The 24,725-nt window shown below is 46.3% G+C and overlaps 1 protein-coding gene across 3 annotated transcripts in view; it reads left to right on the forward strand.

The window, feature by feature from the left end:
- Gas7 (growth arrest specific 7) overlaps window positions 1-24,725 on the forward strand; it is a 230,518-nt gene that overhangs the window by 94,017 nt on the left and 111,776 nt on the right. The window contains exon 1 of one of the 3 annotated variants that reach the window (XM_027946799.2): window positions 15,508-15,619. The exons of the other annotated variants lie outside the window; for them this stretch is intronic. The gene's annotated coding sequence lies outside the window, so the exon portion shown is untranslated. Of the gene's footprint in view, window positions 1-15,507; window positions 15,620-24,725 lie in introns of those variants that run through there. 3 annotated transcript variants of the gene reach the window in all.

The following is a 24,725-nucleotide window of genomic DNA, read 5'->3' on the forward strand; positions in this document are numbered from 1 at the left end:
ACACATGCCATGCAAGTGCACCACCCCTGAGTCCCAGCCACAGCCCCTTTACCAGATTTCTTTGCCCAGTCATTTTTATTTGGGTTCAAGAGAGCATGGAGCTAAATAATCTGTTTTGAATCATCCATTTGAAACATAAGTATCATATTTTCCAATTGTTGCTGGCACAGAGGAAGGCTGTTAGTTTTTATAAATAGATCCTAAAGTGTCTTATTAGTTCTGGTGGTTTGTAGAATTTCTTGGATTTGGGGGGTAGACAGTTGTATATTGTGAGGAGGTCAGTTGTATCTTGTTCACGATCCATAAATTATTCATTTAGTGGGATCTTTAGTCCAGTATTGAGGAGAAACTGGTGGTGGCGGGGAATAGCCTAGTCTTATTCCTGACTTTCACAAAGCAACCTGTGGTGTTTTCCAGTAAGTATGAAGTTTATTTTAATTTTTAATAGTTATGATTTATCTGTCCAAGAAAACTCCCTTCTAGTCCCAGTTTGCAAGAAACTTTAATCACACACATGCATGTTGTGCTTTGTCAGGTGTTTATTCTGCATATAAATTATCCTGCTTTTTTTTTCCTTGTGTTTATTTGTTTGTTGGTTTATTGGTACTGGGGATTAAATAGGGGGCGAGGGGGCTTTGTCACTGAGCTATATCCCCAGCTGTTTTTATTTTATCTTATTTTGAGACAGGAATTCATTAAGTTGCTTAGGTCTTCACCAGTTTGCCGAAGCTGGCCTTGAGCTTGCAATCCTCCTGTCTCAGCCTCCCAGGATGCTAAGATGATAGGCATGTACAACCACACCCAGGTCTTGTACCCACTGTTCAATGACTTTTCTGATATTTTAACATCTCTGCATTTCCAGGATTTGCTAATGCATGTTTCAATTTTTTTTTTTATACTTATACCTAAATGAGGTTAGGAGGCAGACTTTTAAATTCCTTTCTTGCTATATTGTTCTTCTTTGAAGTGCTATCAGGGTATTATAAAAGGAACTGAGTGTTTTCCTCTTGACTTGTGGATGAGATAGTTCAAATGTTGTCTTTTTCTTAAAGATTTGAGAAAACTAATCAGTAAAAACCACACAAGGCCATTACAGTTTCTCAAGGTAGATTTTTGACTGCTGGATCAATTCCTTTGAAGAGTATAGATCTATGCAGGTTTTCTATTTCCTCTTGAGTCAATTTGAAAATTGCTATTTTTTTTTTCTGGGAAATTGTTCTAAGTGGCAAGGGATAACAAATAACCAAGTAGTTCTAGGACTTGTACAAAAATAGCCTGTCTAGCTGATTCATGCTACCAACACCTAGAAGATGGAGAGAAGAGATCGAAGGTAAGGCATCCTGGGATTTTTGTATTATTCAGAAGGAGAAAAGAGCTATTGATTAACTTTCTGCTTGAAGGCGAGTGTCCACATTAACAATGTCAGTGCAACCACCTGTCGTATAAATGGACTCTACGAATGCCCAATTTGTCAGAGTAGATGGGAATACAGAAAACACAATCAATTCAATAGAAAGCAAAATCAGAGGGAGCAGAAAATGCAAAGAGAAAAGTCTAATAAGGAGAGAAAGCGTGTTCTTAGGGTGACCTTTCAGTAGCACTCGTCCGAGGACACCTGCAGGCTCTCAGTACCCTGGTTTTTCCCTCACGTTGCACACATCCACCACATAGCAGCATGATTACATGTTTACTATCTTTCTCTTACCACAAGCAAACTCTTCCTGGGAAAGGGCTGGGTCATTTATTGTATATTCTCAATGCCTGACACATCACAGGTGCTCAGTACATTTTTTTAATAGCGTGATAAGTAAATAAATAAACGATCTGATAAGCAAATAATTCTCGACATGTTATTCTGCCAGGCTTGACGGCTGCAGGGAAGCATTTTAATCTGAGATTGCATTGATTGATCAGTGAATTAGGGAATGGAGGAAATAGTGCCGTCTTAAATTTTACTGGATAAAAAGTCATTGAGTAAGATGCCTCCACCAGAACTGTCTCTGAGTCCCTGAACTGTCTGTATTGTCATTATGTACTTGATCAGTGCCTGGCAATACCTAGAGACTCCCCTGAATCCCAAATAGCCTGTATGCTTGAAATTAGTGCTTCTCAAAGATGAGTGTGTGCACGATTCACCTGGGGCTCTTGTTAGAATGCACAGTCTGATGGAGGAGGAGTCTGGATGCTGTGTTCATAAATAAGCTCAGTGTGTGCCATTCTGTAGACCATGCTTTATATAGGAAGCCAATGCAAATGACTGTGCTGAGACTCTCTCCCCAGGTGCTCAGAGATGACAGAATGGAGAATGAGCTCAAATCATACCTGTTTCAGGATTGTTAGATCCAACCCTACACTGTCCCCTTGACCTCAAATGGTGAATCGTGGAACATGCTGTCTGTAGCTCTGCCCCCAACCCCTGGGGTGGAATTAGCTCACGGAGGTTGCTGCGTACTGATCACACTCTCCCTCCTTTTCCTGTTCCTCAGGCTGAGCCACGTAGCCTGTTGGGACATGTTGCATCCTGGGAAGCCCTCGTCTCTTCGATTCTCATGTCACTTGTCACTATTCTCCAGCCCCATCACACTTTATCTTTGCCATCAAAATCCCATTTCTTTGGCTTATTCCAGCTAGCCTTTACCTCAATGTCACTTGGTCCCCCCAGATAAGAGGGCCATCTTTCCCGTTGGCATTAACTGCCTGCCCTGGGTGAGACAGAGACAGCCTTGGTGTTTTACAGTTGGAATGATGACATGAGCCAGAGAATGATGACACTCTCTTTCTTACTTCTTCTCAGTTCCGGTCTTTACAGAAATGGCACAAAACCAGTGGGAATTCCCCCAGTGGCAGATAAGCCACTAATGCACCAGTCCTGGGGCCAGATAGTCCATATGGGGCAGCCCTTCCCTGAACCCAGCACCCCAAGCCTCTGTCCTTGCTCTCTCCACTGTCACGTCATGTCTAGGAAATGGTGCTGGCAAGTGGTCCCTTCTGCTCTTTACCTTGCATCAGTATTGACTCCTGCAAAAAGGGGAAGGTTTGTGGACGGGAAGATCATTCTTTCAGGAAATGATGGAACCAGGGGTTTCTAAGGCTATGGTTTGGTGGCAGTTTTACAGAAACTAGATTTAAGCAGGAAGAACCTTGGACACAGCAGTTGAAACCTGAAACATGAAGGTCATTCAGTTTTCTTAGTCAGGGGAAGCCTGTCCTTGATTCTCCTCCATGGGTACTCACAGGCATGGGAAGCTTTGACCTTTACCTTGGGAGAAGGCATGGGAGTGGGTCAGGGACACCGAGCCAGTTCTGCATTCCCTCTAGCACAGATGCTGTGGAATGGGTGATAGTTAAAGCATGGACTTCTGGCAGGGATCTTGTGCTGGCTTTGTATTGCAGGGTCCCAGCCTTTCCTAATTCCTGAACCTCTATTGCACAAGCTGTGGGCTGGGTAGTACCCGAACCAGGCAGGTGACAGAGCCAGGTGAAACAGGAGTCACCTGGTAAGCAGACATGAGAGCTTCCCTATTGGTGCACGTTAGAATTACCTTGCAAGATTTAAAAACAGCTGGTCTCCATTGTTCCCCAAGACCCAGGCTGAGTGTGAGTATTCCTGGTGGATTCTCATGGGCAGCCAGGGTAGCAAACCAGCCTAGTGAAGGGAAAAGAAGGCTCATCCCGAGCCTGTAGCAACTTCAGTATGGTCTTCCCGATTTTCAAGAGATGATTGAAATCTTTACGTTTTTCCAGGGAACTTTTCTGGGTTTTTTTGTATGTTGGAAACTAAGTCAAATATTTTTCTAAAGTTCTGCAGGCCAAGCAAAGCAAGAGAGCTAGATTCAGCCCACGGTCCCGTTCGCAGGCTCTGGTCCGCAGGGCAAGCCCTCGCCTGTCTGACACTGACTTCAGCTGGACTGGTTTGCATGTTGCTGGTCATTCTCTACAACACGTGTGTGCCTGCACCACCTCCACCACCTCCACCCCATTTCCTGTTCTGGGTCCCAGTCTCAGAGCCCAGCTCTGAAAAACAGTGTTTACTGGGGACAGGCCCTGGATAATCCACATTGTCCCACAGTAACCCTGTGTGATGTGTATTATTTTTGGTCTTATTTCGCAGACGTGGGAATTCACTTGCCCGAGGAGGTGGTAGAGCCAGGACTCCAGGCCAGGTCTGTTTGCTTCATAAACTCTGGAACACGTTAATAGCTTGTGCTGCTTGGAGTTCTTCAGTGACCCCTGACTTGGTAACTGGGAATGTCCCATGAGAGGGTCCAAGTAGGACCCTTTAACCTGGTTAGGTGATTTCTTAAAGACTGAACTGGCAGGTGTTCCTAAGGCCAGGCCAGAGCTTGGTGTGGGGTCAGGAGGGGGAAATGGAATCTAAGATCTAGTCTCTGATTTTGACAGAAATGGAAGCAGAAAATAGGAATGAAGAGAGAACAGGAAGCCAGGCTGGGAGCAATTGGGAGGCTGGGGTATCATTGTCCCTGGTTGGTGGTGGGTGGTGGCATGACTCCTGGGGGCTTAGTGGCCTCCAAAGCTGGAGAACAAAGAAGAGTAAATGGGGGAGGAAGGAGCAAGAGCAAGCCTCTCAGGCCTGAGGGTGGAGGAGTGGGGTGCCCAGGAAGCTGAGAGGCCCTGATGGGACTAGGAAGACACCAAATAGGGTGAACGGTGCCTGTGGGATCCATGGCATTTCCCCAGGTCCTTGCCAGGATGGATTTAGATGGTTTATGGGCAAGATGTTCAGTACCAGTGAGTCACGTCAAAGGAAGCTATTCCTGTTTTATTCCTCTCTCTATGCTTATGATAATGATGGAGAGAAAGTTCCAGGTGGTGCAGGGTAAGAGAAAGCCTTAGCGGTAAACAATATCCAGCTGGAATTGAATATCCTTGCTTGGTTTTCATTGTGATTATTTTTGAGAGCTACTGTTGATTTCTGTTTTTCCATTGGAGAGGAATATAAATTTTTCCGTTCAATCATTTTTTAAAGGAAAATACAGAGACAAACTAAAAACACGAGTAAGCAAAAACAGTAGTATGAGATTATACTGAAAATTATATGGGGGGGGGTCAGTGAAAGATCACTTCCCAAGAGGTCGTGGATGTGGGGGTTAAGGTTTCCTGGCTGGAGAGCCAATTGGACCAGGGTTCAAACCCATTAATAGCATGACCTTGGGCAAGTCATTTCATGTCTTCAAGCTGTGGCTGACTCTGTTGTAAAACATTAATATGAATATGTGAGCTGTTTGAGTGTCAAACGCTTGGCCCAGCGCCTGGGACAGAGCCACCGTCAGAGGCACTGGTTACTATATTCAGCGTTCATCGACGTGCAATACCAGACTCAGAAGCTGGTGTTCATGGACTCACACATGCTTGGCACAGGCTGGATTTGGTGTCAGGATTCTGGCACTGGAGGGGCCACCCAGCCGGGGAGATCTCTTCTGCAAAACATTCTATAACCAGGGTGCAGAAAGAGCTGACATGGCCGGCTGGACGCTGCTCTCCTTAGAAGAGCTTCCTTATGGGGTTGCCCCCACCCCCAGCTGGTGTCTTGGAAGTTGATTCTAGGAAGAATTCCCACTCTTCTCTAAATGACAATGGTGGCTCTTCTCTGACCTGGTTATGTACATAATATGGTATATGCTGAATACTTGCTTTTCTTCTGGAAACCTACGATTTGGGTACATGCTGGGCAGGAGAAGCCTGTGATCAGCCCTCAATAAAGACCATGGACACAGAGTCTCTTGTGAGTTTCCCTAGCAGGTGACATGTCACCACTCACTGCTGGAGACATTAAGCAAGGCGGGCCCATGTCACTGCACTGGGAGAGAACTTGGCTAGGTGAGGATTCCTTGCTTACTCAGGACCCCTCCCCCAGGCTCCATGTCCCTTCACTGATTTTGCTTCAAAACCTCTTGCTGAAATAAATCCTAACCTGAAGAACAAATATAACGCTGAATTCTGTGAGTTCTTCTAGCTTGTCATCAAATTATAGACTCAGGGTCTCAGGGACCCTCACCATAGTTTTCTCTATCTTCAGATCAGGGAAGAAGATCAGGGCTCCATCCAGATATAGATCTCCTACTAGAGTTGGAGGGAAAGGGAATTATGGGGTTGATATTGCTCCTAGAAAGAGCCTTCCTGTCGAGAGCATGTGGGGGCTACCTTTTTTTGTGTGTGGGGGGGTGCTGGTGTGATGTCACTGTACTTCTTACAAAGCAGCTTTTAAAGGTTTTGGAGAAAGTTGGGCACAGTGGCATATACCTGTAATTCTAGTGACTTAGGAGGCTGAGAATGTCCCATAGGAAGATTGTAAGTTTCAGGCCAGCCTCAGCAACTTAATGAGACCCCGTCTCAAAATAAAAGGGGGTATAACTCAGTGGTAAAATGCTCCTGGGTTCAATCCCCAGTACTGAGAGTGGGGAAGATTTGAGAAGAAGTGTTGGGTTGTTTTGTTGTTCAATGGAAGGCTTAAATCTGTCATTCATGGTAAATCTCTAAAGGACAGAGCAGAACAAATTATTTGTTTTTGCAAGTGACCAGGACAAGGACCCTTGGTTTGGCATTCATAATATCAGAGGCGCCACATCCCGGTTCTTTACAACATGTAACAATGGCCACGCCTTGGTGGTTGGTGTAAAAATTGAGGAATGTGGACATCAGCTTTCCTCCAAGTGATCTGACTCAGTTAAGGAATCCGCTTGTCCCTTGATCTCTGCTCAGACTTCTAGGAGATGGTTTGTGATCTCGGACCATGTGCATTGTGAACCAGAGCCAGCAGGGTACCCTGACCATCCAGGTGACTGTATTTTCAAAGGACTGTCTTGCTCCGGGGGTAATACTAGAAGACATTCCTGGCTGAAGGCTGGGGGTGTGTGGTGTGTGGTGGTCATCAGGGAGGTATTCAGCCATTGGTACCATTGACCCTCTGCTTGGACCCTCCTCTAGCCAGTGGGAGGGGATGGGACTGGGGTAAGCTCAGAGAAATGGGGCACTTGCTCATCTGCCCAGAAGAGTGAAGGAGGTTGGAATGAAATGGGAGTCAAAGGAAACTCAGCTGACATGAGCTAGGGGCTTGGTCCCACCCCACCCCATTATAGCATCTTGTTCAGGACGAAAGTAGAATCGGGGGGTTGGAGGAAGCCAGCAAGGGCCAGCAGACTAAAAATGCTTTATGTATATTAACTTATTTAATCCTGGCCAGAGGTATTAATAATAATGTTGTTATTCATTGTAGAGACAATCATGGAAATTGTCTCTGCCACTGTCCAAAAAGATCAAGTGGCTTGCCCAGGGAGAGCTTGCATTTGAACCCAGGGGGTCTGGCTCCCAAGTTCATCATCTTCACCACTACATGGTGAGGTCTTGGTGACTATAAGTGGTCCCTTCCAAAATTCAGTGAGCCTGACAACCAGTCAAAGTTGATCGTGGCCACCAGGGTGTCATGAAACTAACAGTGACATCTCAGGCTTTATGTACTAGTTATATGTTTGCTTGTTTTCCTAACAGATCTTGGAAAAATAAATAGGACACTATTTAAAACGTGAACCTCAGCCCACTTGCATCATCTTGGATGCCACCTAAAGGACTCACCTTGGTGCGACAAGGATGATGGGAACCTCAATTCTTTAGGGAATCCCTTTTTACTGCTTTGCTTGCTGAGCCTGGGCTGCAGATCACATGGGAGGCCTGGGAGTCTGGTTTTGGTCACTGCCTTTCCCCCAGAGCCATTTCTGCTCTGCAGTGTGCGTGTCCTGACAAAGCACTTCCACGTGGCACGCACAGCCTTCGGGTTGTGGTCAGAGCTGAGCATGTTCACAGTGGCACGTCTCATCTACAGCTGCAGAGAGGGAGGATGGGCTGACATGGCCTGATGGGGTGGGGGGGCAGCCGATAAGGGCTTGTCCGTGTCCTAATCTCCAGAACTGGGAAATAGTCTTTATTTGGAAAGGGGGTCTTTGCAGATGTAAGGAAGTTGCCGATATTGAGGAGACTATCCTGGATTATCTGGGTAAGCCCCAAATGCAATGACCAGTGTCCCAGCGATAGGGAGGTCCAGGGAGATTGGACTCCACGTGGATGAAGAAGGAGGAGGACCAGGAAGGCAGTGTGGAGTAATATGCACTCACAAGCTCAGGAATGCCAGCAGCCACCAAGAGCAGGGAGAGGCAAGGAATGAAGTCTTCCCTAGAACCTCTAGAGGGAGTGTGGCCCTCTGATGCTGATTTCAGACATCTGGCCTTCAGAACTGTGACAGAATACAGTTTTGCCAAGCTTGTGGTGATTTGATATAGCTGCCAGAGGAGCGATTTAGAAATGCATATACATCTTTGGGGAATGATCTTGCCCACAAATGCAGGCTGAAGAAAGGAGCTGGATCTCTAAATTCTCCCCGCTTTGTTTGTGTTCTTTTAGCTTCGAGTGTCACTATTCCTATAATACCTTGACCCTCCCCAAGGGAACGTTAGCCAAGGTTCTGTTAGATATTATGGAAATAGCATTCAAATTGGCTTCAAAATAAAGTGGAGTTTTATGGATTGGTAAAACTGAAACATTCCTAGACCTCTCAGCTGCAGGCATGGGTTGATCAAGTGGCTTAGTCCATGTCAACACAGTCTGTTCTCTTTCTGCCCCTATTTCTCTCTCTTCCTTACCACCACATTGTCTTCTGTGTTGATTCCAATCGTTATGAGGTTTCTCATGAGAGGTGCAGGTGACCATTAGCACCTTCAGGCTTGCATTCTATCCTCATCATACCTCTTTTCCCTAATAATTCCAACAAGAGCCCAGGGATTCAGCCCCAGATGACTGACTTGGGTCATATGCCTATCCTGGCCCACTCTAGCCGGGGGGATTGCATGCTACCTGTTGCTTCTGGCAATCTGATGGTTGCGAGGACTGAAGAGATGCCCTGGGCGCCCACAGTGGTTTCTGGACCACCAGATTTTATCCAGGATATGTTTAGAAATGCCAGATTAACCTCTGACTCAGGGATGCCTACATGTCAGTCAGGGGGCCCAGGAGAGGAAGAAACTGATCCAAGAGGCCCCAGAAGGCCGGGGATGGAGGAATAGGGCTGAGAAGCTACAGTAGCAGCTGTTGCCGCTGCCGCTGGGATCTTACGTTTGAAAATCCCATACTCAAAAGCGTCTTTTAATTTCTTTTGGCATTTACATGACTTATGTTCCATCTAGGGAGGGCTGTTTGGGGAAATGGGAAAGGGAAGTGGGGACAAGCAGTCCTCTACAATGGGGCTCTTTTGGGCAACTGTCTTCGGGGCTGCGGGGTGACTCACTGGGGGCATTGAGGCAACAAAGGAACTGCTGTGACTGGATGGGGGGTGGGGAAATGCTTCCTTTGCCCCCTTCACGGCCCCTTGCAAGTGAGAGCCCTGAGCCTGGAGTCCTGAAGGAGGTCCTTGGTCAGGGAGGGTGACAAGCTGTTGAACGGTGCTGGATGGTGGTCAGGAAGCTGCTGTGGTGAACACGTAAGAGAAGTGACAAAGGGTCCCAGGGCTGGGACTGCAAGGTTCAGCCTCAGTGTCGTATCTTGTTAGCAGCATGACCTTGGGCAAGATCCTCAGTCGGACAAAGCCTCAAGACCACCTGGTCTAATGCCAGAGCTGCCTTGCCTAGTTTTATAAGTGTATACATAGTCCCAAGGTAAGTGACAGACCATCAGCCACAGTTTCACCCTCTGTAAAACAGAATCTGCACGGTTGCAAGTTACCTGCCTCAGACATTGATGTGGATATCAAATGGGATAAGGAAGGTATGTCGATGTTTAAAGGCTTTATAATCATCCTTGATTTGCACTGAAGCTGCCTATGGGCAAAGCCCCACGGTCCTACTTTGCTCTGAGGGATCAGGCTCCAGAAGGGTGTCCTACACATACTTGTGGGCATGCAGCAAATATTTGATGGATAAATGAACAAATGCCCAGTGTCCCCAGAGCGGATGTGTTGGCACGGGCTGTCTCAGACATTGTGTCAGGACTGCCTAGATCCATCCCTCTGTGCTTTGGAGCAGACATGGTGGCTTTAGCAGAAATGCTGATGGCAGCAGTTAAGTGAGTGCTTCGCGTTGCCAAATGGAAAGAGTGGGATTGCAGGGGCCATCCTGGGGTGTAGGGCGTGGGACATCCAATGTGTTACCAGGCTCCCGCCCATCATTTTATGGGGGTGAGAAGAAGCAGGCATTCCTTTCGTGGGAATGAGAAGGAACAGCCCTGCCTGGCTGTCCTTTAGGGGAAACCCCATGAAACCTACCCCAGTCACCCTTCTACGGCACCTTCTTGACCCACTGTGGGAAACCCAGCCAGCAACCGGGTTTGCTCTAGAGAAAGACAAACCTGATTCCAGCTTGGCCAATTAGTTCATCCAGTCGTGCTGGCCAGAGTGGGCCAGGATGTGCACATGACCCAATTCAGTCATCTGGGGCTGAATCACTGGACTCCTGTTGGAATTATTAGGGAAAAGAGGTATGATAATGATAGACTTTTCTTTTGTCTTTTAATCGTAAAAAAAAAATGTATAAATAAATGACATGGGCTGAGGTAGCTCGGTGGCAGGGTGCTTGCCAAGCATGTGTGAGGCACTGGGTTTGATTCTCGGCACCGCATAGAAATGAATAAAACAAAGGTCCATCGACAACTTAAAAAAAAAACAAAACATATGCTATATTGCAATATAATTGTGAATAATGAAAACAGTCAAATTGCTTCTTCATCATAAAGATTTGATCTGTACTGCTTTTATCCATATGAATAAAGACCATGTGGGTCTCTTATAAGACTTCACAATTCCTCAAAAACTTTTTAAAATTAATTTTGTGGGTCTGTCCTTTCTTTGTAAACCTCTCCCTCTGTGTATGCACAGGGGGAACAGGGTCTCCTGAGCTGCCCATTATACTATAGGCCTCACCCAGAGAGAAGAGGAGTCCCCTGGTTGCCCATAGCATCCTGGGTGCCAGAGGGCATTTTTGGAAGGGACAGATCTGCAGGGTCATTAGGAATTAGCATCAGCTTACTGGTGGCTCAGCACTTCTGCAGAAGAGAAGAAAAGAAGAGAGGGGATGGGTCATGGGCAGCTCCAGCCCAGCTAATATCAGGGATTTCAGTGACCACAAAGCAACCCACCAGCAAAGCAGAATTAGCCATGCTATTTGAAGTTATTCATGTAGAGAGATTTTAAATGATTCATGTCCACCGCCTCCCTGTGGCGCCTATAGGCAAGATACATTTTACACATTTTTCAAGTTTTAGATTGTCAGTGTCAGTTTGCACCGTGGCCTCTCAGCCTGGCCACTGTTGACACTTTGGGCTGGATCATTCTTGGCTGTTGGGTGAGTGAGTGGCCCTGTGCATGGCAGGATGTTGAGCAACACCCCTGTCCTCTGCTTACTAGATGCCCGTAGCCTCCTGTGGGAGGCACCATAATAACTGCCCCCTCCAAAAGATGTCCATGTCCAAATCCTTGGAAGCCGGGTATCTGGGTGTATTGTCAGGTTGTATGCCAAGGGGAATTTAAGTTGCAAATGGAGTTAAGGCTGCAAATCACCTGACCTTGAGAGATGGAGAAATTGTCCTAGAACATCTGGATGGTCCTTAAAAGTGGAAGACAGAGATGGAAGTGGGAGAACAGAGAGATGTCAGTATAAAGGGGACCTCACCTGCCATTGTTGGCCTCAAAGTTGGAGGAAGTGGCCTTGAGCCAAGGAATGGGGCAATCTCTAGAATCTGGAAAAGACCTGGGAACAGATTCTTCCCCCATAACTTCCAGCAGGAACATAGCCCTGCCAACACTTTTATTTTCGCCCAGAGAGACCCACTTGTGAACCACAGAAAACTCTGGATAAATGTATGTTGTCCTAAGACATTAAGTTTGTTCCAGCAGCTGTAGGGAACTGATCCAGCCTCTCCCACCCTTCTTGTGACAACTAGTAAACATTTCCAAATGTTGCTAAACATGTCCTGGGAGGCAGAATCACCCTTGGTTCAGAAATACTGGCTACACAGAGCGCCATATTGTTTCCCTAGAAACAGAGGAGTTTCCTGTGTGTAGCGATGAGAACGAGGTACGAGTGGGTACACCCAGCTCAGCTTGCTCTGGGAGGAAGGAACCGGTGGTGGGAAGGAGGGTGGGTGCCATGACTGTTCCCCTGCCCCAGTTCCCCCAAGAGCCAGCTGTCTCTATCATTAACAATACAGTATTCCTGTCGCTGCTTGTACATCTTTGGATGAAAGCAGAAAAGAAGCCAAACTATCTTCAACTGCACCATAAAAGAGAATATAAAAAACTCCATAAAACACTAAAATGTCAGCCACAGCAGGATTGCTAGTTGAGACCTTGGAAAAGGAGGACAGACAACAGGCCAGGTGCCCCGGGCACTGTTTGTGGGAGTTATGGGAGCAGAAGAGAGGCCAGGGGAGCCCAACCCGAGCTGGGGGCCACCAGGCCTGGGCTTTGTGCCAAATACACAGCTCCCTAGTTTCTGGAGCCCAACCCTGATGCTGTAATTCTGTTTATTTTGCTGAATGTGAAATCCATCTGGTTTTGATTTCTGCCTTGTAATCCGTCATCTCTGTGTGGCTTCGGAGCCAGCCACCATGCAAAGCGTCTTTGAAGTTGTTGTTTTGGGGAAGGTAGGAAGTGGTGCTCTTCCAGGGTTCAGGGGACAGCCATGAGGTTCACATTTGATTTGAGAACTGTCCCAGAAGTTGAGAGAGGGAAGTGGACTGGTCCAGTGGATTCTGGTCCTGGTTTATAAGGCCAGGCTGGGTCAGATAGGAGACGAGTTTGCAGAATCCATGGTAGATTTGCACAGCCAAAGGTCCCCCATGGGTCCTCAGCTTGGGGGACAGGTACTCTTAGTTCTAGGTGTCTCAGGGCAGTCAGATGGAACTGTGGCTTTTGGTTTCTCCCTGCCTGTCGTGTTTGGGGCAGACTAAATGCAGGGGTGGGGGCAGAGGAGATGCAGACAAGGAAGAGTTTGTGAGCAAGTAGGATATGGAGAAAGATCCAGTTTTTTTGACATTAATGGGACATGGGCTGATTATTCCATGATGGGCTAGTCTAATTGGCATATCCATGCCAGGGGTTCCCAAAGCTTAGCCTGCATTTGAATTGCTCTCCTGGAAGGCTTGTGCAAACCCAGACTGCTGGGCTCTCCCCGCAGAGTTTCTGGCTCCCAGTAGGGCCCCAGAGTCTGTACTTCCTAACAGATTCCCAGATGATCCTGCAGTGATGCTCTGAGGACCACCCTTTGAGATCCACTGGTCCAGAAGAATACAAGGACCTTTATAATTGAAAATGATACTAACAGCAAATAGTTCTCAGGACTTGGCTGTTTTCGTATGAGAACCCCTGCTTTGAACTGATTCTTGTGAGTATCATCCTCTGTGGTTATTTTATTTATTTTTTCCCTCCAAAATGAAAGTAACATTTCTTTTTTTTTTTCAGTTGTCATACAGTAAAGTTGACATTTTGGGGCATACCGTTCTATGAATTTTAGCACCTATAGAGATTCGTGTAGATACCCCCACAGCACATTGCAGAAGTTCCATCACCCCAAAACTTCTCTTACGTTATTGCTTTGCATTCACACCCTTCCCCACCCGAACCCCTGATGCATAAGCTCTGGTTTTATCTTATACATGGAATCATACAGCGTGTAACCTTTAGAGGCTGGCTTCTCACTACATTGTACCTTGGAGATGGATTCAAGAGGTGGCCTGTGTCAGTAGTTTGTTCAGCATTGCAAGTGAGTGTTCCATTGGATGTGTATTCCACGGTGGGCTCATTATGCCCTGTTGGTCATCTTTGGATTGTTTCTGGTTGGGGGTATTATGACCAGAGCTGCTGCACTGATCCGTTTTCCATAACTAGAACAAATGCCTGAGGAGACAGGAAGGCTTCACTTTGGTTCACAAGTTTGGAGGTTTCAGTCATGGTGGGTTGGGCTGTTGCTTTTGGTCGTGTGGTGAGTCAGCACAGCGCGGCCAGGGGTTAGTGGTGGAGCAAAGATGCTTACCTCAAGATTGGTGTGCAAGAAAGAGAGGAAGAGGAGAGTCACTGGGGTCCTACCATCTCTTCAAGGGCACACCCCCATGACCAGAGGACCTCCCACTAGGCCCCACCTCTTAACATTTCCAACCACCTCTCAGTAGCACCATGGGATAGAGACCGAGTTCCTAAAACAGGGACCTTTGAGGGACATGTAAAATCCTAACTATAGCCAGGCTTGGTGGTATATGCCTGTAATCCCAGTGATTTGGGAGTCTGAGGCAGGAGGATCCCAGGTTTGAGGCCAACTTCAGCAACTTAACAAGGCCCTGCCTGAAAATAATAAAGAAATAAATAAAAAGGACTTGGGGTATAGCTCAGAGGTAACTCACCCCAGAGTTTAAGCCCCAGGATCAAATAAATAAATACACTAGCAGCTGCTCTGAAGATTCACGTGTAAGACTTTACGTGGACATATGTTGCCATTTCTTTGGATCAATACCTAGGAGTGGGATTCCGGTCCTATGGCTTGTGTTGGGTACGATGGGGAATCGCCACCCTGCTCTCCAGAGTGGCTGGGCCATTTTGCTTTGCTTCCCATAATGTGTGAGAGTTTCGGTTGCTCTAGATCCTTGCTGGGACTTGGTATTGTCGGCCTTTTTGTGTGAAAGTCAATCTAGATCACAAGTGATTTCCAAATCTGCACATGAGCCTCACCAAGACTCTTGGTGGCTCCTTGAAGACTAGGATCCTTTTGACATTTTGTATTGAACAAAAGCGATAGTCATTCCACACGCTGGGTCTAGGAACTAGTAGCTTCTGTGCTGTACTGGGATGGGGTGCAGGGGATTCAGCAATGTCCAAGAGGATCCTAAGAAAAAGGAAGTGACCGAGGAAAAGATGAGCTTTCTACTGTCCTATAGGTGGAAGTTCCCAGACTGCTTCTCCCCACCCCACCCCTACTTATTTTAAATCTAAGCCTCAGAGAGGTTAATTAGCATGCTAAATGTTACTCATCTGACCTGTGGCCTCTTGACTCTTTGCTTAGGGCAGTCAGTGACAGTCCACCTTTGTTTCCAAAAGCATTCTTACTAATGTCACCAGGGCCACAGACTGCCCTGCTGTAGTGCTTGAAGAGTAGAACTTTTGCAAATAGATATACCTGGTCAGGATCATCACATTTCTTTAATTGTCTTGGCCTCGGGTCCACCCCAGGCAGGAGCTGGCTTTAGGAAGGAGCTTGTGCAGGGGGACGATGTCCGCAGCTGGAACCGGAGCCGGTGACTTAATGGGGAGGAGGCGATTCATCAGGACCAAGTACTCCTCTGGAGGCCCTCCCACCCACCCTCAGGGGAAGGGGCCCAGCTGTCCTGGAAGGCTGTGGACATGCTTTTCCAATTGCAGAATACTTCTCTTTCATTTTGAATATCATTTGTTTGGTTGCCACGGCAACGTCAAGTCTCTATTTTCATGCTAACCTGCGTGGTTGCAACTTTCTATATATAAATGCTGCTTTGCACAGTGAATTAGCCGATGCCACTGGGAAGCAGGGGATGTGGAGACAGTGGCAGAAAATGACCAGCGTGTCAGATTTGCATAAGGACAGACTGCGGGGCTGAGGTGAGTGAGAGCCCGGGACAGGGCTGGTTATCTGTGGTATAGATGCTCAAAGATAATTGGAGTGGGTTGAGCACAAAAGTGACCAGCCACTCCTGTGGATGGAAAAGTCTTCCTCAGATAGCCCGGAGCTGGGCTAGGGTTTGGCTCTGCTTTGGAGGGACTCAGGTGACTCTTCTGTTTCTTCTGTGCCTGTTCCCTCCATGCCTGCAGAGAGTCTGTGTTGCATGGGGGACCCAGGTCTCTGCAAAGAAGAGAAAGCCAGTTGAGCAGGGATGGTGTCTCAGATGGGCTCTGTGAGTTGCTCCTGGTTGCCTTGGACTTAACCTCTGTTTATTGTTCCAGATCTTGACTTCTTCGATTTTGCTTTTTTTTTTTTCTTAATTCCCTAGTATGACCAGTCCTTGTAGGGACCAAATGGCTCCAAAGGGTTGGTAGAGTTCTCAGAAGAAACCTGGAAAAGTCTTTGGAAATCAGTAGGTACAGCTGAGGGGCTGGCAAGGTCCCCCATCCTAGACTCTGGCTGTCCGCCACTCTTCTGTCCTCAACTCTAGGCATCAGAAACTCAACTGGACAGGAACAGGAGGCTTCTATAGACTGTGTCCCTGCTGGGATCTCTGGGCCAGTCTGCCAGATGTCACACAGCCAGTCAGGGAGAGCGAGGGGCTGGGAACCAGGAGGTCCACACAATCTTCTGGCTCACTCGCAGGTGTCATATTTGTGCCCATTCTGCTGTGAGGTCAGGGGAGGGGCGGGTTACACCTCAGTTAAAGGAGATGCAAACAGGAAGTGCATTGGGAGAGGTTCCTCTCTGGTGTCGCTAGTTGGGGAAGCGTAAAGAACATGAGATTATGTAACGAGACCCAGAAGCCTTCTAGAAAAAGCATGGAAGTTCAAATCTAGAGAACCTGGATTTGTGTGGATTCGGCCACTTTCCACCTGTGTGAGAATTTCGTCCACTTTTTCTGAGGCTTGACTTCCCTACCAAAGCATGGAGTGTGCCTAGCTTCTTCCTCCTGCATTGCTATTGTTCACAACCATTGTGAACCTATCAAAGACAGTGTGTGGGTCACCATGGGGCATGATGCACTGAGGGCATCATGGTTTGAAAACCACAAAGCATCCCATAAGTGTCAAGCCATAGCTCTGTTCCCCTGCAGCTAGGGGACAGGGTAACACACCATCAGAGGATGTTGAGTGAGCGAGGGTTTTCCTTAGACTGGGTCTCTAGGTGTGGCGTGAAGTGCAGCACAATCATATTGTCACTGGAATATCACATTTGACCATCCTCTTCTACAACATCAAACATTCAGCTAGTACTTTAAGGGTGTTGGCTCCAAAGGCTTGGACCCTCTTCCGGAAATCAGAAAAGTCGTGATCATTGTCTGTGTGCCTTTGAGTGGTACCTGGTCCATGAGAGCTGGGAGATTCAGAATTGAAAGAATGCCCTTCCACCTGGGTGAGTCAAGGGAAGTGCAATAAAGGAATCCTTTATAGGACTTTTTAAATGGAGCTAGAGGCAAAGGAGGCATCCTATAAAAGTCCTGCACCACGAAGTGCATGTATATAGTCAGTGTCGACTAGCATGAAAAACTACGTCCAAGCGCACTCCGTGTGGCAAGAATCAGTGTTGGCTACCTGAATCGTTTGCTTTGTGTATATTTTGGGCCTTGAGGTCAAACGTGCTTTTTACCATGAATTGGACTTTCAAAAAACAAGATTTTTAAAAAAAAACTCAAAAGAGTTTGAAAACTGCTGGCCTTGGATGCGCCTACTCTCTCTGGAGACGGCTGTTGATTTCTTTTTCAGGGAAACCTTGGTCCCCATAGAAGGGCGAGTGAGGGTTTTGCAGGAGGCTGGAGAATCAGAGGCAGCATCATTTTGAGAAGCTAATATGTTAGCACAAACAGGGACAAGTGGGCCACCTGGGAAGCTAGAGGTTTGGGGACAGGGAAGTGGTAGTCCCTTCTCCCAGAGGCTGGGGACTATCAGGACAGCAGCCTGTGGGCAGAGTAAGGGGACACCTGTGATTCTTGCAGCAACTGCCACATCACTTTGTGGCCCCAGATCACCTGCTCCTGTGTCCCTCAGTGTTTTTAGCTGTAGATCCCTCAGACCTCCTGTGAGGTCCCGATCCAGCACTCCTTCCCACCAGATCTCAGGGTGCTAGCTTCTAGCTGCTCAGTCTTTCTTCCCATGTGAATTTCTGCTCACCGTGACAACTGTGCCATCTCACCTGCGGATCTGGGGACACGTGTCTGTCCTTCCCCAGGCTGCCTGGCCTGGCTCACTGTCTCCTCAGTCCCAAGTTCCTGCTCCAGGAGAGACTCCCCCACCCCCATCACTTTCTCTGCTTCCTTCCCCCGATGTTGGTACAACTCTCCTTCCTTAACCAGTTTCCACTTCCTCACACAACTCCTCCCCTTCTGAACCTTCTCAACAGTGACTGAGGCGGACAGAATTTCCAGGGTCCTTTCTACCCCAGGATTCTTATCCTGTGCACAGGTAGCATCCAAATGCATCCAAATGCATTTACCAGGTGTGCACAGTAAGAGATCCTAGCCAAAAAGCTGAATAGCAGGGTGTAAACTTGCTCATTCATTGATACTCTAGGAGAAGTGGCATTTAATTCTTTAAACTAGAGAATCCCCTCTTCAAATGGTACCCAGCCATTAAATCCAAAGGTCGCATGCTAGTGTCCAGTGGGTAAAATCAAGTGCAGACTGTTGTTGTTGTTGTTGTTTTAATTTCTGTTTTCTTGCCCATGATTTTATTTAAAAATTTTTGAGTTGATGGCCAACATCTTAAAATCATAATATTTCGCATTAAAAATCCAACTTTCCAGCTTCTCTTGCAAAAGTGAGGAGCTCTGGCAACAGAGACCACTGTCCCGCATGGCCACAATATGCTGATGGTGGAGTAGTGAGTTTTCCACTTAGCCGCAGTCCCCGCCTATCTCTGCTGATCGCCAGCCAGCCCTGACACACCAATAGTGGGATGGCTGCCATTATTTATTTCATCTGGGATCTTTTTCTTATGGGGAGGGGGGAAAAGTGAAAAATTTCCTGCATCCATGTCCCTGGAAAGAAGGAAAGTAATAGGGCTACGATTTAAAAAAAAAAAAAAAAAGTATTAGTCTATTCCTTTCTGAAAGTAAATTTATCAGTTTCCTAAAGATTAATAATCTAAGATCAGATCTGATCTTCTTTCCCTCCCTTCTTCCCTCCATCCTTCCTTCCTTTCTCTTGAAACCAGTGGTTCTCAAAATGTGGTACCCAAACCTGTAGCAGCTGCATCTTGGAGGAACCTGTTAGAAATATGAATTATTGGACCCACAGAGAATTCCCACTAGTGTGTGTTCTACCTTGGGATGACTGCTGGAGTTTGAGAACCTCTGTTCTGTTACACCAAGTGTGGGAAGAATGCCAGTGTTTATTATTGTCATTTTCTGTCCTTTTTGAGAGCCAGAAGGGAAGAGAGGCAAGGCTTCCTAGCCAAAGCGTCTCACTCCACTCCACACCCTGCACACACTGAGAGGCAGGAAGATCATTTCACCGGACAGGATTTCAGCAAACCCTAGTCCCTGTTTTGATATCCAACTTCCATCTGTGGATCCCCCTGACACACACTGAAGCATGTCTTACTCATTTCACATTCTGTAACCAAATAGCCCACGGTCATGTATAAAGGAAAAAAAAAAAAATTATTTGGTTCTTGGATCCTGAGGTTAGGAAGTTTAAGACCATGGCACCAGAATCCCCTGAGGCCCTCTTTGCCATGGTGGAAATAAGAAAGACAAGAACACGAAGGAGCAATCAAGCACAAGAAGGCCAAACTCGCTTTATAACAAGTCCGCTCTGGGAATAACTAACCCCCTCCAACAATAACGCCAGTCATCCATCCGCGAGGGCTCAGACCGAATCCCCTCTCAAGAATGACATTAGGGATTAAGTTTTCCAAATATGGACTTTGGGGGACATATTCCAACCATAATCATGAATAAGCTGGTAACTTCCGCTGCCCTGGAAAGATGGCCACTGGGCTGCTGGCCTGTATTCAGGAGCTAGGGGTTTTTAGAATGGATTTTTTTTTTTTTTGCAAAATAATATTCAGTTTCTCCCCTCAACCCTCAACTATACTGGGTTCAAACCCAGAGATGTTCTACCACTGAGCCACATCCCCAGTCCTTTAAGTGAGTTCCAGGGTCTCACTAAATTGCTTAGGGTCTCACTAAGTCTCCCACACTGGCCTCAAACTTGCAATCCTCCTATCTCAGCCTCCTGAGTTGCTAGGTTTACAGACCTGCACCACTGTATGCCCAGGTTAGGTAGAGATATTATACCCATTCTTTAAAACATATAGACAAGAGCCAATCACAGATGTCCATTTTAATTCCAGCTGTGGTTACTCAGACCACTGTTTCATGGGTAGTCACTTGGCTTCCCCCAGCTGCCTATCCCTCTGAAGGCTTTGATCACTTTAGTGGACAGTCTACTCCAGCCAACAAAGCCAATCTTTTCTGGACATATTTACCTGGAGAGCCAAAACCCTGGAGAAACTTATTTTTCAGACCTCAACCACACCATTGAAGATCTTGTACCCCTAGCCCGTTTCATTCATTTGTTATTTGGGGATGTCTGAGAACATTTAAGTCCAGGACCCTTTATAGGGTGCAGTAGATGAAAACATGGGCAGGGTTTAAGTCTACTTTTTGGTCTCTTCTGACCTCCCTCTGCCCTCACCCTCGGTGCCCAGGTGACTTCAGAAAGCCTGGATCACTAGACAGAGTGAGGTGTGTCTCCTGGGCCAGAGAGTTGAGCCCAGCCTCCCAGCATTCAGCCTAGAAGGGAGGCCCTGGGTTGATCATTGAGCCTCTAGCTGCCTGGGCAGGCGCTTTCTGTTGGAGCTCTCAACGCTGCCAGCCCCCAGAACAAAACTGCTTACAGCCACTCAGTGTGCTCAGGGGACAGACACCCTGCTAGGGTGTTATTTCACTTCAGGGGGCTGGTCAGAGCTGTTTGCTGTGAAAATGGTATTCTTGGTACCCTCTCTCTTTAACAACCCAGTTTCTCCCCGCTGGGACCTCTCTCATCAGTTAACGAGGCTCCCTGCTGACAACTAGCTGTTACCTTCCACCAAGAGTCAGATTGATAATTAGGGGTTTGGCTGGCGGTGTCTTCCTGTGTCACTTCTTCCCTGGAGTGCCTGCCTTTGGACAGAAGATTCCTAGGCACTACAGTGGAGCCTCAGGTATGGTGGGCGGGGAGCAACCTGGGGTGAGGAGGAATTGGCACTAATCTTGGAGACAGAATACCAGGTTCTAAGTAGCATGATTATAAAATGAAAATAAGTCCTTCCCTCCTTGGGTGTCCCCTAGTCCCCATCTGATACTGGGTATTAAACCCAGGGACGCTGTACCACTGAGCTACATCCCCAACCATATATATATATATATTATATAATATATAAATAATATATATATTTATTTTGAGACAGGATCTTGCTGAGTTGCTGTAGCTGTCTTCAATCTTACAATTCTCCTGCCTCAGCCTCCAAAGTCTCTGAGATTACAAACATGTACCACCATGCCCGGCTCTCAGAGTTTTTGCAAGGGTCAAATAAGCTATTCTGTAATAAATTCCTGGTCCACAGTAAATACTACTTTGTCAATTAAGAACAACGAAAAGATAAGATCTCATGGAGAAATTCAGGCAGTGTAATTGACTTTGAGAATATCGGATGGTGAGAAAAAAGAACCACCTAGCCCTTTTCTTATTATTATCCAACTTCTCTCCTTTGGAGGAGCTTGGGGTGAATAATTGGGGAGTGTTCTCTTGGGGTGTCCTTTCTCAGGGCAAGAGAGTTCCAGTAAAGCTTTGGGAGCCCCCCCCCCCCTCTGTGAACATCATCAGGGTCCCGTGTGACCGGGTCTGTGTGTGTTCCTCAACCTGCCTTGCTTTCAGCCCCTCAGCTCTGAAGGCTGCAATATTTCGGCCCGGGGTTTGCTGTTCCCTTCTGATGTCTCTCTGAATTCTCTGTTCCCTTCCTCTTGCTTCTCTGGTCAACCTGCATCCGAAGGTCAGATGGTGTTGTTCTGGAGTGTTCTTCACAGACTGATGGGGAAGCCCATGTGACCTGAGTGACAGCCTTGGTGACCTCAGCTCTTGGCTTTTCTCAAAGGTTCTTCAGTAACTTTCAGGGATGAGACAGTGTGGTGTGAAGCTCACACACATCTATCCGTGTTTCTGCCTTCTTATGGAAACTTTATAAAAATTCTGTTAACTAGGTGGTGTCTTTTCATTTTTGTATGTGGAAATGAAAAACAGATGAGGCTTATTGGGGTGAAGTGACATGCCCCACGTTAGGTGACTGGTAAGTTGTGATGGGATTTTTCTTTTTTTTTTTTCTATGCTTGGCTGAAGGTGAGGAGCTCAGCTTGGGAGCACACAGACGGATGTCTGTGGTCAACCAAGTGGTTTACAGGACTTCTGTCTTCTGTTCTTACCCCTGTCCTCACCCCCAGCCCCTATGCACACCTCATTCTGTTAATCCCCATAGCAGAATAGAAGTTAGGGGTTTCTAGAAGGCTCTAGAATCCTCCAGGCCCACTTGTTTGAATGGAGCTTTGCATCTCAATGAGTAGGAAAAAAACAGGCAGAAGAGGATCTGCCAAAAGGGAAAAAATCAACTGGGTTTGTGACTTCACTCCTCTGTGTACGCAGATGTTTCCTCCCTGGGCCTCCTCCCTCCGCGGGGCTGCAAACAGATGGGAAGTGGCTGGTGGACGAGCCGACAGGGTTGGATGGAGGGGGTCACCTTTTCCAGAGCAATGTGGAGGGCAGCTTGAGAGCAGCCCTCAATGAAGCTTTGGCTTCTGCTGTGCAGTCCGACCACAAGCTTGTCTTCTAGCCATGACGGTGACAGCCACATCAAAGTTTAGAGCAGCCAAAGGACAAGAAGGAGGGGACTCTGCGTGGGGACTGGGGAGATCTGGTGTCCAATCCCTGTCTCTGGGCCTTAATTTCCTCATCTTTAAAATATTGATGTGGAATCAAGGGGTCTCCAAGGCCCTTTCCATCTTGGTATTTTTTTTTCAAGCCAGCTTTGCATTGGTCGAGAAAGTTCTTTATCTTGACTCATTTTGTTTTTGTTTTGTTTCAAGATAAAGCTCCCCCAGCCTTCTAACCATTCATTGAACCCTAATCTAATAAATAACAATCATTTTAGGAGCAGGCAAGTGAGATGGGATAGGTCAAAGTGGAATTTATGAGCATTATTTAATTTTTTAAAATAAGGCTATTGTCATGCATGAGCTCATAATAGAAACTAAGTTAACGATTTTAAAATGCATTAAAATTAATTGTAGAAAAGTTAAAAAATACAGAAAAGGGAAGTAAGAAGAAAATGGGGGGATTCCTTTTCTTCTTCTCCTTTTTCTTAATGCTGTGTATATTTTTCTCCATAATTGTGATTACCTATGCTTAGAGTTGTATATGCTGATTTGGGGGAGGTGGGAGTTACATAGTTGTAAAAATAATTTTAAGAACTCATTTTAGGGTGGGGATATAGCTCAGTTGGTAGAGTGCTTGCCTAGTATTTGTAAGGCCCTGAGTTCGATAACCAGCATCACAAAAAAAAAAAAAAAAAAAAAAAAGAATTTAACTGAAGCTGGGTGTGATGGCGCACACCTATAATACCAGTGGCTTGGGAGGCTGAGGCAGGAGAAGTACCCTTGAGTTCAATCCCTGGTTTAAAAAAAAAAAACATTAACTAAAAAAATGTGTAAATGAAGAAAAACTTAAACACAGTAAAATAAAAACAATTAAAACAATGAGATTCAGAATCGCTCAGTACACAGATAAACTTTATTAACATTTTTGTATCTTTCCTTAGTGCCTTATTTGGAATAGGGAGAGCATTATTTTCCATAGTTGCAATCATATTGCATATCTGATTTCCAAAGTAGAACAATTCTTGGAAGATGATAGAAAAAAGGATTTGAGAACACAAAGCACCAGCCATTTGGTGATTTATTAGTTTTTCCTGATTTAAGAAAAAAAAAAAAAGACTTGGTCCATCTAATAGAATTTTAAACATGCAGAAAGTCATTACTTAAGCTTTTTTGACAAAGAAAATGGTCACTGTGATCCCTGACATAGCACAGCTTGGGTTTATTTGGTGGAGGCAGGAAGCAGAGACTTTTTTTTTTTTTTTAAATTCTCCCAGCACAGTATCCCCAAAGCTGGAAGTCTCCCATGGTTGGTTGGCATGTGCCAGGACAGAAAGGGCAGGGTCAGTTCTGCCCGCTCCTCACCCGTGACACGAGGCTTCATGCACTGGCCAGTGGGACAGGAAAGACACATATCCTGGTCCTGGTTCTGGAACGGATGGGAGCAAAAAGCAGAATGAATGGAACATTAGAGCCCCATGCTTTTTCCCTGAGCTGGAGAACCCACCAGACTGCACACGGCTTGCTGAGTTTGGAGTATATTATCTACACTGAGCAAGAAATGACTCACAGATGCATATACATAGTTACTTCCCCCTCATTATCTTCTTGATATTGATTTATCTCTCAGTGCCTAGAGGCTAAGTGGGTGGTGTCTTCCCTTGCCTGCCCAAGAGAGCCCTCCTATGTCTTTAATATATGGTTGTTTGGGTTTGTTTGACAGCACTGGGGACAGAACCCAGGGTTGCTCTACCACTGAGCCATACCCCCAGACCCAGCCCTTTTTAGTTTTTGCTTTGAAACAGGGTCTTGCTAAATTACTGAGTCTCTCATCACTGTGAATAAAGATATGTGCCACTGTCCCTGTGCCTGGCTAATAGATGAGATAGTAATACAGCTTGGTGGATATGGATGCTTTGAATCACAAACTGTTGGAGAAGCTCATCTTTGCAGCTCTGTTTGTCTCATCTGCATGTGTGTATGTTGGAAAGGAAGTGAATAAAATATATAAATATATATATTTTATATGGGTATTTACATGTGTATGTACATATGTACCCATGTGTGCATATTTATATAGATACATATGATCTTAATGGGCTTTATTTTTGGTTCTAGAACTGGGCAGTCATTCCATTAAACAGACTTAAGTATTCAACG

The sequence above is a fragment of the Marmota flaviventris genome, chromosome 17, assembly GCF_047511675.1.
Source record: "Marmota flaviventris isolate mMarFla1 chromosome 17, mMarFla1.hap1, whole genome shotgun sequence".
Classification (NCBI taxonomy): Eukaryota; Metazoa; Chordata; class Mammalia; order Rodentia; family Sciuridae; genus Marmota; species Marmota flaviventris.